This window comes from Agrilus planipennis, unplaced genomic scaffold (assembly GCF_000699045.2).
Source record: "Agrilus planipennis isolate EAB-ADULT unplaced genomic scaffold, Apla_2.0 scaffold12, whole genome shotgun sequence".
NCBI classification, from domain to species: Eukaryota; Metazoa; Arthropoda; class Insecta; order Coleoptera; family Buprestidae; genus Agrilus; species Agrilus planipennis.
This window is the reverse complement of record NW_020439003.1, coordinates 912,669-926,159: the sequence shown is the minus strand read 5'-3', so window position 1 is coordinate 926,159 and position 13,491 is coordinate 912,669. Positions and strand designations below refer to the sequence as shown.

At 33.6% G+C, this 13,491-nt stretch overlaps 2 long non-coding RNA genes across 2 annotated transcripts in view; both read left to right on the top strand.

Annotated features, from left to right (window-relative positions):
• The first annotated feature begins 2,375 nt into the window (after positions 1-2,375).
• On the top strand, positions 2,376-2,973 carry LOC112904869. The gene is made up of 3 exons (XR_003231425.1): positions 2,376-2,418; positions 2,485-2,554; positions 2,673-2,973. It is a non-coding gene; the product is annotated as an uncharacterized LOC112904869 (long non-coding RNA).
• Positions 2,974-10,473: 7,500 nt separating this feature from the next.
• Positions 10,474-13,491, top strand: part of LOC108733314 — a 7,393-nt gene continuing 4,375 nt past the window's right edge. The window contains exon 1 of the long non-coding RNA XR_001937212.1: positions 10,474-10,554. This is a non-coding gene — a long non-coding RNA (uncharacterized LOC108733314). The remainder of the gene's footprint in view (positions 10,555-13,491) is intronic.

The window sequence follows — 13,491 nt, the reverse complement described above, 5'->3', positions numbered from 1 at the left end:
TGGCGGAGGTGGATGAGGCGGCCATGATGCCGCCGCTGGTCGCTGGCTGGCATCTCCTAACGGACACATTGAACGAACTTTGCTACCCCCTCTGAGTATGTACGTGTATCTAATGTGTTTGTATGTGAGTGTGTCGGGTAGGACACAAGAGTATGCCAGAGCTTGGGCAGGAGGAGAATAAACCTACTTGATTAATGATTCCCATTTAAACTTGCGAAAGACTCCTGCAAAAGAGCGGACAGGAAACGAGAAAGAGATTCCAAGAAATAGATGTGGAAATAACGAAAAACTACGTAGAAGATTGTTAAATATAGATGTATTAACAAGCATTTTCTGACAGCGCAGCGCAACTAAAAGTGAAGACACCAGCGGATACAAAAAATTAAATCCATTTGTAACGATGATTTATTTAAATGAAATAGAAAAATAATTTCCGTTTTATTATTGTAATATAGTTTCTACTTGATATTTGATAATTCTCAAGAGAAGAAAAGAGCTGGGAACTACCCTCACATAATTACACGTTTGCTTTAAGAAGTTGTTGTCTTTCAGTGGATCTGATACGAAATACAAATTGACGAAAATTTTAAATTAGACCAGCATCATCAACATCTCTTATAGGAATTAGATTTTCTTTCGAACAATATTAACTGTTAACCTTCGAGTCTGAATTTTGTTATCAAAAAGCTTGTTTTCGTAATACCTACACTCTTAATATACAAGCAACTACAAACTTTAAAAGCTATACAAAATTGTAGCTATTGATTTCGATTATAGATTGCAAGAGATTAATATAATATCAATAATTATAACCGAATTCGACTGTAGTAAACGGTAGATTTTAGGCATAATTGATTATACCACTATCAAGTGCACTAACTGTTTACTTTTATGGTTACCTACATAATATCTTAAAGTATAAAGTGATCTATAAAACGAACCGTTTCTTGTTGTACATATACGAAAAATATTTTCCTTTGATTTAAAATAACAGGCTGTGGGTTGGTAACTGCGAAAACAAAGGTTGCGTGTCAGCATTCCTTACCAAGTTATTTTCTCTCTGTAACGTGAACGAACAATTTGCTACCCTTGTAATTCTCCAGGGTAATTTTCACGGACCAAACCCTTACTGAATAATCGCGAGACAGCGTGACCTTGTTAATACGAAAAGTAACACTACACCGTTACGATATTTTCGAATGATAAATTGTAGGTAGAAAAGGTATAAAACGGAGTTGACGAAGAAACTCGCCCCATAAGCGTTACTTGATATGAATTAGAAAATTTTCATTATTCATTCGCTTTAGTGACGGAACGTTAGTTCATTTTATGTCTTTGGGTATGGTTTTGACGAGTTTTTAAAAGAAATAATAGAACAAAGGGTCGTAAGTGAATAAGTAAATAATAAAAACTCATCCCCAGGCACTATAATGTAATTTTAAATTCTCTCCTTTAAAATGCTCAGTTAATTGGGTGAAACACGCGTTCGCTATTTCAAGTTGTGCTGTTGTAATTGGAATTAATTTTCCCTTATTTATTTATATTTACCACAATCGCCTTTTTCAATCGATATGAATCTTGTAGTTGCATTATATATGTACGAATATCTCTATATTTTCATATAATGTCTGGCGCATTCACCATTTATCAAAAATGTCAACTTAACATCCCTTAATAAATGTTATAAAAAGTAGCTCTTAATGAGAATTTAAGTTTTTCACATAATTATAAATGTTTTTCAATAAATATAGGTTCCGCACCCTTAGGCAACGAAATCATACAATCTAACTTACGATGTCTTCTGCCTGTTCGTCATAAGACTTGCATCTGTATGTATGTATCTGTTTTTAACGATTTTTGTTTCGCCTGTATTTAAAGTTTAGTACTACCGGATAATCCCTAGTTCCCTCCCATATAGGTACCTGTTTTTAATTAGGGTTAAAATTTTCGATATGTCGAATTCCCTCCTAATTATACATCAATTACTTCCCAACGGCGGCGGACCTTGAGTGCTAATTGCCACTATAAAGTCATAAAGAGTTGTTTAAATAATACAGCCTCACATCACATATTAATCTTAATATTATTCATATACGAGGGTGGATTGATAAGTTTCCGGCCTAACCAAGAGATGACGCCACTAGGCCTACCTTGAGGTGACATTCTATAGTACCATCCTTGGATAGCTTGTAGCTATAGTTTCAGCCCGATCTCCTTGCTAGTGTAGGTTTGACAGCACGCTGAACAAGACGCCTCTGTGGTTTTCGTAAAAATGGAAAAGCAGGAAAATCGTNGGAGATGAATCTGTCAGTGAAATCGTCGGAGTTTTTAAAGCTGGCGTCAATCAATTTATTTCACACAAAATCGGAATTTGTAATTCGCAACCTTCAACCCATCAACTGGGAACTTGCTTTTTCTGTAATTATATTTTCGGGATATTAAATTATCTAATGCTAATTCACAAATTTATCGTTGCCCTTTTAGGTGATTAATACGGCCTTAAGTTACTCTTGTATATTAATTCAGTGTCAGCACAGTTGGAGTCAAATTGATGGTAAGTTATCCTAAATGATAATTTAGGTATGTTGCATAAATTCTTCAAAATATTTACAACTTTTTTAGAAAAAATTTATAATTTCTATCGCATAATCATTATATTTTTAAATTAACAGGTTTCCCATGCGCCCCTGCTGAATAACTTGATGATTTAAGGAGAACATTTAAGAAGGAAATTAAAAGGATTATGATGATGATGGCCCCCCAACAATTATTGAAGAGTTACACAAGATATTCTGAGAAAATCAGAAACCTAGAAATGGAGTTTAATTAATCATCATCGTCATCTTGGGGGCGTCAGCAGGAAGACTATTTAGACATGCACAATCATCGCATTTCTCGAAAGCTTGAATATCTCATATCTCTGATTATTTACGAGCACTAATCCACTTGGATAATGCCTAGTTGCCTCCCATATACCTGTTTTTAATTAGGGTATGTCGAATTCCCTCCTAATTATGCATCAATTGCCTCCCAACGGCTAAAACTAATAAAGTTTTTCTAGATGACTGCACCAAAAAGCTATACGCACACGAATTTTCAAACATTGAATTTGTTAAGGTAGTGGGAAACCATTTTAAAATTATATTCATAACTGATATGTGTTTTCTTTCTGAAATTATTTTATCTTTAATTTACTGAAGTACTGAAGTGCACTATAAATATATATTTATTTTCGATAAATAAAATCGGTAAGTAGTCGTTAACTTAATTATCGGAGTTGATATGAACGGGAGGGAACTCGGTTAGTACCCGGGAGGGTATTCGACATCTATATTTTAACCAAAACTATCTGCGGGAGGAAATTCGGCATCACCGGTACTACCACATTAAGTCTGATTAATATTAATCATATATTCCATACCTTAACGGTGAATACTGAACAAAGCAACCGTAGTACGAGAAAGAAAGAAATCTCAAAGTATACACTACGAGAATTGCCGGTTTGAAGAAATATGTATGAGTGAGTGTCTTCGCTGATGAGAGCTGCATACTGTAACTCACTAGCGTACCGTTTATTAGATATTAAAAGTAATTTTTAAACACAGCTCATCCTGTAGTTAACAATGCAGAATATATTTATAATAAACTAATTTCCAATAAAACCTTTCATTCCAAATCCATTATTTATTTGAATAATAAGTCTCCCTAAAGAAAACCGTATCTTACATATTCTGTATCTGAATTTAAAATAACAGAGGGTGATTTCAACGAGAATAAAAACAAAGGCCGAAAGAAGAGCTCACCCTCAACCCTATAGTTTTCCTTCGCTTAAAGGGGCAACTTTGGCAAGTCATTAACGAGGGCCGTCCTGATTGCACTGACCACATGTAAGTAACGCCATTTGATGAAGGAGTCGACGAAGTTTCGGCTGTCAAAAGGGTGCCACGTTACCGTCGGTCCCTTTCGCCCACTTTACTAGTATACCCTAAAATTGATCGCCTTTGGCGCGCAAAGGAAACTGAAATTAATCTTAGAAACGCTCGTAGGCGCGAATGATTCACTTAAATTTCCTCAATTTTATACGATACCAATATGACCGACCGATTCTAACGAAATATCATTAAATGCGAACTCTAACCTTAGCGATTTTGACAAACGTATATGTTACTTAGTAGTAACAATTGGTTAACGCTCGTCATTAAGCCAATCATGCATCGCTTTACAAATATTAGGATTTCCAACTAAAAACTTATTTATTGTTACCAAAATAAAATATACATATGGTATATCTTAAATTACTCGGGGGTAGTATAGATTTCTTCTAGGGAAAGTACGATTAGATATAAATAAACAAAGAAAATGGTAAAAATGAAAGCTGATAAGGGATGAAGCGGTTTTATCATTAGTTGAAGTATCAACACACAGACGTTTTGCCTTCAGTTGTAAGGCTTTGTAGCGACCAACATAAATTAAACCACCCTGTATATATAATCTCAACATTATCTTCTAAAGCTTTTGTATTCTATCCAACTGTGCCAATAACTTTTATTACTGTACTTTCCTATTAATAGGGATTTTAACATTTCAACTTCGCGTACTAACCGCATGACGTCTGTACTTCGCTGTCTGTCCTGATTGCTATTTTATGAGGGGTTTCTTAGGTGATTTGGGTTCAACAACTTAATTCTATATTTTCTATCTTCAGCATTTTTCAAATCATATTTTCTTACTATTGGTTCCCTTCTTTTATCTACAACCCTTAGCTCCACCTTCATAACTTTCCTAAATTATTCAAATTCTATATTCTTCAGTTCTAAATCAACCTTCGTTCTACTCTTCTTAGTCTCTAACAGTTTCAAATAAATATTAGTTTTACCAGAATTTATTATTTTACTATTGAACACGCCAAGAACCAAAGCATTATTAAGATAAACGGTAATTTAGGGCGATCCGTGAGCACCAAACATAAAAATGTTTTAGCCACTTATGAGAATGGTTTTTTATCATTATGTATATGTATAATAACACCTTGTATATGTATAATAATATCTATAGATAGGTATAGACAAAATTTGAAATAGATCTCGCATGTATTAGGAAGAAAATCTAAGCATATTACCAATAACGTTTATATTTTTCTTTAACCCTAGAATGAATTAAAAAATTATTAATACACCTAAAGTAACATATCATAAAAGTGAATGGATACTAAAATCCGTCTTCAATCCTAAGATATTTAAGCATTTATGATTTAAAACACTTTCCACCAAAACGAAAAATATTATTTAAGCCTAACAAATATAGGGAAGTCTACATTGCTGTTAAACTTTATTACTTCCTTCTACATACATGTTAACATTTAGCGGAAGCCCTAAAATATACTGTTAATCATCTTGAGATTTCACCTCCTAATGGGCATAGTAAGGCAAGATGGAGGCATAAGGACGACCCGCAAATATTAATGAAACGTCTTGCCATCAAGCTCAGGACTAGCTTGAATTAATTCGAGAGGACGAAAAGCTAATTGAAATTTGCGGACAAGATTTTGCATTGACAGACATAGGATGTAGAGGAATAATTTACACCTACAGAAGTCTAATAGAACTATGTACTCATTTTTTTTATTACTATTTCTAGCTGTAAAAAGATTAAATCCTGAAAAGTGAAAATCGCCATAAATAGACAATATATAATTTCCACCATCATCATCAACATAATCATAAGGCAGTGGTTAACAACTTTTCTGCATATCTCCGGTCCTTTTTTATAAAACAATTGTCGCGCCTCCCCTTCCCTCAATTTTCGTAACAATTGAATAATAAAAGTACCTAAACTGATACATTGCTTATGACAGAATACGCTTAAATTAAATGTATAAATAAAAAACTCTGGGATAACTTTACATTCCTTTGTTGTTGAGGATCTCAACAACACTGTTTGAAGAGATTCTCCAAATAAATTAGTGTAAAGGTTTTTCAAGTGTTTTTGAATTATAGTTTCATTAATTCAATAATTTAGTTTATAACATAGTTTACGCAATATCTTATAGAGCAGTAAATAGAAAATGCATGTAGTTTAAATATAACGTAGAGTGTCCCAAGGAAGAGTCAGGGCCTCAGACATTATTCGTATCATACCCAGACATGACAATAAAATTCTGGCATGATATATATGTTACCAGAATTGTATGAAATCTAGGAATTGTATACAATTCCTAGGAAAGTACACAATTCCAAGGCTATTTAGGAAATTTATGAAATATTGTTTCATAGATTTTCTAATACACACATATCCTGGAAAATGTAGAACTTCCTAGGAATTGTACGAAATTCCGACATTGTACTAGGAAATTTATAAAACTAATTCTTTCTGTGAATAAAACACGTTAGTAAACTGAGTATCAGAGTTATCTGTGAATACAATAAATGAAACAACGGACTCATTGACATCTTGAATGGAATACATTTCTTAGGAAATGTGTCTAATATAATTTATTTCACACATTTCCTAGGAATTGTATACAATGACGAATTACACACATTTCCATGAACATATATACTTGATTTGGTCTGTATAGTAGTGAATTTGTTAATAACGCAATAACGCTACCTACTAACTGTAGGCGTAAGATGTACCTATAGAATCAGCGCCGAGAAGAAATGAAATCTAATAATAATTTTAATTTTAATTTTTCTAATCAGTGAAAATCTAGAGATAAAAATCAAATAAATATCAAAAGTGCTGTTGTCATATTGAGTTGGGTAAAATAAAACTAAAATAATCACCAAACATAATTGGAAAAGGTGCATTAGGTATAACCCATGAGATTTTTAGCCAGGCATAATTTTCTGGAGCCACCCCGTATAATTAACTAAAACTTACATATAAATGAATACTTTTTTGTTACCAATTTTACTGAAAACTACTAAATACTCATGTATAAATTTTTATTCATTTATAGAAGCAGTTGAAGAGCGTGAATGAAATAATTTTACAGCGTTAAACATCCCTTTCGCGAGTTTCTACGGTTCGTAGTGTTTAATTTGGTCTGTTCTTCGCAAAACCTCTAACCCTTCGTCCGTCCCTTTGCCATCGCCTCCGGCAACCTCTTCCACTGTGGTAGGCAAAGGACGTCGGTCGGTCGGCGACGCGTTGTCGTCGCCAGATCCGAGGAAACTGTGCCTTTTCTTGGCAACTTGGCCGAAGTTGTCCCTTAATGTGGTGTCATTATAAGCAGCAGCGGCCATTGCTGGACCCCACCCTCCCTTTACTTCCCTTCGTCGGACGCGAACGGGTGAAACAAAAGACCGAATAATCCATAGGACTATGACCAATAGCGTAACGTTATCCCACACACTTCTCGCTTACAACAACATATTTCATTTCTCCCTGTTCCTTTCGGACATACGACTTCATATTCTTTAAATGAAAAACCTTCATATTTGGAGGTATGAAACAAATGCGACTGAATCCTTGGCTAATAATTGAAAAAAAATTGACCCGTAGTTCGTTATTATCCTTTTTAACTTTTTATAGATTTTTTATAAATTTCAGCAATATTTCAAATATTATTAAAAATTATAGTGTTATCAAATCAGTTTAACAGTGGAAATTAAGTTCAGGGAAAATAGAGGTGTTAAAATTTCCGGNGTCTTATTTATCAATTATAACTCTAAAAACACGTAAATCCTTTAAAATTTAGTAAATCTGTGCACGTTATGATTAATATCGGTGATGTGTTGACAGTTTACTTCTATTAGGGTTTTGTGGCATGCTCACTCCTTTGTAATCCTGTGACCCGGTGAACTCTGACACCAGGTGACCACCCAGTTCTGACCGGAAGAACCGGTTAGAGTTTACTACGTTTTTTTGTTGGTGCTTACCTACACTTGGGGCATGTCTAGCCCTTCTAAAGGGACAATATGTTGTATGTTCGTTAAACAGTTTAGTAAGTAGTAATGTTCCTTTGAATGAAGAAGTCTTCGCGGAGAGAAATGTAAGTACTTAAATTTAAGTTTTAGAAATTCGATCCCTACGTTTGATAACAGGAAAAATAGTCTATACTTTATTTTTGCATTTTGTGGTAAAATTAATTTTTGATTAAATAGTTGCTTCCTAAAACTAAAACATTTTATGATAGAAAGAAATTTTTCGTTTAATTGTCTGTAGCAAGTACTTAGAATTGACAGTAAGGCTAATATAGTCAAACCATTTATTGTTACTGACTATTACTAGTAATATGTATTTTATATGTCCTAGTTGCATTTACTATTATCGTCCATTTGCTAAATTGAAGGAAATATAGAATATAATTAATTAAAAATGAACAATAACAAATAAGAACGTTTTCTCTTTCGAAATTGTTATTGGGTTAATAAAGCAGCTCAAGTATTAACACTTAGATGCAAAAATTAAAATGTTTCAGTGAAGAAACTACAACAGTTTGAAATATAAGTAATGTTTTCATGGGGTATTTTTGAAGTCATACTTTTTTTAGTTATTTTGAATGTAATAAAAGTGTATTTGGATTAATCAACTTAACATTACTACGGTAGACATTAAGTCATACGACTTTATTCAAGTTCAAACCAAACTAAACATGTATAATTTTACCTACTGAAAGCTTTTCAATAGTGTACTTGTATTTGCGCAATATTAATGTAAGTAATATGTACATACGAGGGTGGATTGATAAGTTTCCGGCCTAACCAAGAGATGACGCCACTAGGCCTACCTTGAGGTGACATTCTATAGTACCATCCTTGGATAGCTTGTAGCTATAGTTTCAGCCCGATCTCCTTGCTAGTGTAGGTTTGACAGCACGCTGAACAAGACGCCTCTGTGGTTTTCGTAAAAATGGAAAAGCAGGAAAATCGTGCTGTCATCAAATACTTTTATTTGAAGGGGTTAACGCCGAAGGAAATTAAAAAAGAGATGGACTCAACACTGGGGACATCCTCCCCGTCATATTCAACCGTTAAGCAGTGGGTTTCCGAGTTTAAAAAGGGTCGTGTGAGCACCTCTGATGGGCCTCGCTCAGGACGCCCCGTTGAGGTCACAACTCCAGATATGATCGAAAAAATTCATCAAATAGTGCTGGGAGACCGCAGATTGAAAGTGCGTGAGATAGCTGAGACCTGTAAGATGTCATATGTACGTGTGCAACATATTTTGCACCAACATTTGCATATGGAAAAGCTCTGTGCAAGATGGGTGCCGCGTTTGCTAACAGTCGACCAAAAATTGATTCGAAAAAACATTTCTACCGCAAATTTGTCATTGTATAAGCGTAATCCAAGCGAATTTTTGCGTCGATTCGTAACCGTTGACGAAACGTGGGTCCACCACTACACTCCTGAAACCAAAGAACAGTCTAAACAGTGGATTGGACCAGGGGAACCAACTCCAAAGAAGGCAAAAACAATTTTTTCGGCGAACAAGGTTATGGCTACTGTTTTTTGGGATGCAAGAGGTATTATATACATTGATTACCTTGCAAAGGGTAATACTATCACTGGTCAATACTACGCAGACTTATTGCAACGTTTGAGCCACGAGGTGAAAATTAAACGACCTCATCTGGCGAAGAAAAAAATCTTGTTTCATCACGATAACGCACCAGCGCACACGTCAATCGTTGCGACGGCTAAAATCAACGATCTAAAGTTTGAATTGATGCCGCACCCTCTTTACTCTCCAGACCTAGCCCCGAGTGACTATTTTCTGTTCCCTAATCTCAAAAAATGGCTTGGCGGTAAGAGATTTGCGGACAATGAAGAAGTAATCGAAGCTGTAAATGGTTATTTTGAGGAGCTTGACGAATCAGTCTATAGAGATGGCATTAATAGACTGGAACACCGCTATGAGAAATGTATCAGCCTTGGAGGAGATTATGTTGAGAAATAAAAAAAAAAAATTTTTAAAAACCTTGTTTTTCTTGGTCAGGCCGGAAACTTATCAATCCACCCTCGTATGTAGTTGAGTGGTAATTTCAGTTTGTATTGTATCGCTAACGATTCAGCTGGACTTTAATAAAATGTACGCTGACCGTTACATCCTGGTCCTGATTTGGGTTTAATCAATTCGTTTCGTCCCTTTCCAGGTAGCTGATCCCTTAGGGTTCTTATTTCGATACCTGCCCCGTTCGTCCTTTATAAAACAATTGCCGCACACAATCCTACCCAAAAAAATAATCCTAAATTTTTATTGTCTTATTTATCAATTATAACTCTAAAAACACGTAAATCCTTTAAAATTTAGTAAATCTGTGCACGTTATGATTAATATCGGTGATGTGTTGACAGTTTACTTCTATTAGGGTTTTGTGGCATGCTCACTCCTTTGTAATCCTGTAACCTCGTGAACTCTGACACCAGGTGACCACCCAGTTCTGACCGGAAGAACCGGTTAGAGTTTACTACGTTTTTTTGTTGGTGCTTACCTACACTTGGGGCATGTCTAGCCCTTCTAAAGGGACAATATGTTGTATGTTCGTTAAACAGTTTAGTAAGTAGTAATGTTCCTTTGAATGAAGAAGTCTTCGCGGAGAGAAATGTAAGTACTTAAATTTAAGTTTTAGAAATTCGATCCCTACGTTTGATAACAGGAAAAATAGTCTATACTTTATTTTTGCATTTTGTGGTAAAATTAATTTTTGATTAAATAGTTGCTTCCTAAAACTAAAACATTTTATGATAGAAAGAAATTTTTCGTTTAATTGTCTGTAGCAAGTACTTAGAATTGACAGTAAGGCTAATATAGTCAAACCATTTATTGTTACTGACTATTACTAGTAATATGTATTTTATATGTCCTAGTTGCATTTACTATTATCGTCCATTTGCTAAATTGAAGGAAATATAGAATATAATTAATTAAAAATGAACAATAACAAATAAGAACGTTTTCTCTTTCGAAATTGTTATTGGTAGATAGTTACAAGTATTTGTTATTGAAAATGTTAACGTAACTTAATTTATTAACTGCAACCCTATTGGTTTGTGTTATTGTAAAAAATGAAAATCTTTTTTTTTTACTCGTTGCGATTTAGCACAAACTAACTAACTAAAAGCTTACCCTGCAGCCTGTATTGTATGTATTATCTTGTTCAAATTATAAAAAAAAAGCAATAAAAAATGTTGATGGGAACTAATAAGATCGAAATTGCAATTCATAATACCCGCTGGTCAATCATTTTTCGTAAAAATAATAAACAAACTATCATATTTCTGACGATTTGTGTTTCGTATGCATATAAAAATTTACAAGGAAGCTATTTTGATATTGCAACGAGACACATTTACTGTTATAATATACGTAGAGATCTCTCGTATGAAACGGGTTCAGAGATACGGAGATGCACCGCTCAGAGAGAAATTATGGGGTCACAGTTTAATTGTGGTTGTATGCCCTTTGAACTTGTACAACAAATAAACTGCTTTTGTAAACGGTACAGCGGTCAAAGAACAAAGTCTACTGTGAAATGTAAACAGGGATGGATGCTTGGGGATGGACCAAAGCAGGCCGCCGGAAACAGGAGACTAAATGGAACCAGTTTATTCCATTATTTACGCAGTGTAGAGGCACTTGTTATCAAAGAGAATCAGGTGCACTATACACTATTATCTTTTGATGCAATAGTTAAAAAGAGTACATGCAAAGGTATATCGATGTACTTACCAAACTTCAGTTTCTATCATGGAGAGGCCTCGTCAGGGTGAAAACACCATTTCTCTATTACTTGAGAAGGCTGAAAAAAAAGTAAAAATTACATGTAATAAAATTAATTTTCTGGTTAAGAAAAATAATAGTAGAAGGTGAAGTTCAGAAGAATATAGAAGGAATAGATTTCGTTTATTTCATATTCATCTTTATCTTTTTACTTTGCAAGAAAAATCCTCGCAATAGGAAAATGTACATTGTCGCCGAACAAATTTCAAAAAGAAAACTTGTTGAACAAAATGAGAAACTCCCTACATGTATATTTATATTCGCCTTTGATGACCCTAGAGGAATAAAAATCAAATTATCAAATCCTGAATTTTCAATCAAGCTGAAAAAAATACCTATGTACAAAATTAAACTTATTTTTAATTACTTCTATATGCAGAAAAACGCACAGCCATTATTTCTGAAAGAAGTGACTGTCGAAAATAGCAAGGTGATAAAATTTATACCTAATTAGATATCTAGAATTAAACCTACCTACATGAACATTTGCTAAGCGCTTTTTATTATTTTCTTAGTAGATTAATTGACTTGAGTATATTACATAACCGTAAATTTTTATTAAAGCATACGCTATTTTAATTTATATTATCCTGGACAATCAATGCGAATATATTATTTACCATTAAAACATTTTGAAGTCAGTTTGACACATTTAATTGACTTTTTAGTATTTTTAGCAACAAATTTGTATTTATTTCTTTTATCTCCTATTTAATTTACCTTAGTTATTGTGTTTAGTAAATTTTATGTGGTTCAACGAAGTGTAGGATTATAGTACCTATATACATAAAAAATTTAATCGAAAATATAATGCGATCGGTTTATGCATGCACCTACCTGTTTTTTAAATTTTCATGTAGCTTCCCAATACTTTACAATATTTTATCAGCTTTAACACATATTTATGAAAAACTCAAATGTTTCATTGTACACTTCCTCTCTTAGGCAACTTTCTACGTAAAAAGATAGTGCTACATTATTAAGTCCGTCGAATCCCGAAGAATTTAATATCCATGTAGGTAAACCTGATATATACCTTTATAGAAACTGTTTTCCCGCACGTAATTAACGTAGTTCATTTTTTAATTAAGCACATTGGTCATTAACAATAGTCAAAAGTCTTGTCCACATTCTAATACCGCACTTTTTAGTGACCGCAACGAAACGATTACAACAACAGCGTATATAACAATTCGTATAACATCGACGCGAGAAGAACAGTGAATGCATAAAAATGTGTGAAATACTGACAAACAAGATAAAGTTGACGAACTATCACTTTCTTATGACCTACCCAAGGTTAAAGGACGGTTGCGGGGCATATTAGAGGTAGCATTATTTCTCGAACGTTCACTTTTTTTTACTATTTACTTGATAAGCTTGCTTACAACTTTGGACAGTGCAGAGAAAAAATACAACCAAATAAAATAAATGCTTGCAATGAAATATAAAACCTTTTTAGATTTTTTAAACAAGATAAAACATAAAATCTAAAAATTATGGAAGACAGTTATAAATACATTATAAAAGATTTTTTAATAATTTAGGTAAATCTCAAAAACAAAATTACTTTGTAAAAATTACATCAAATTAATTAAAACTTCTAGGTAGGCAGGTAAGGGAAAATTTCTCGCAACATAAACAAAAACAGAAAAGTTTTAAAAATAATTTTACTTTACTATTTAGATATGGATGATAAATAAAACTTATTTAAAATGATAGTGGCATGCCTGCAATCTCTAAGCGTTGAAAAGTGAAATT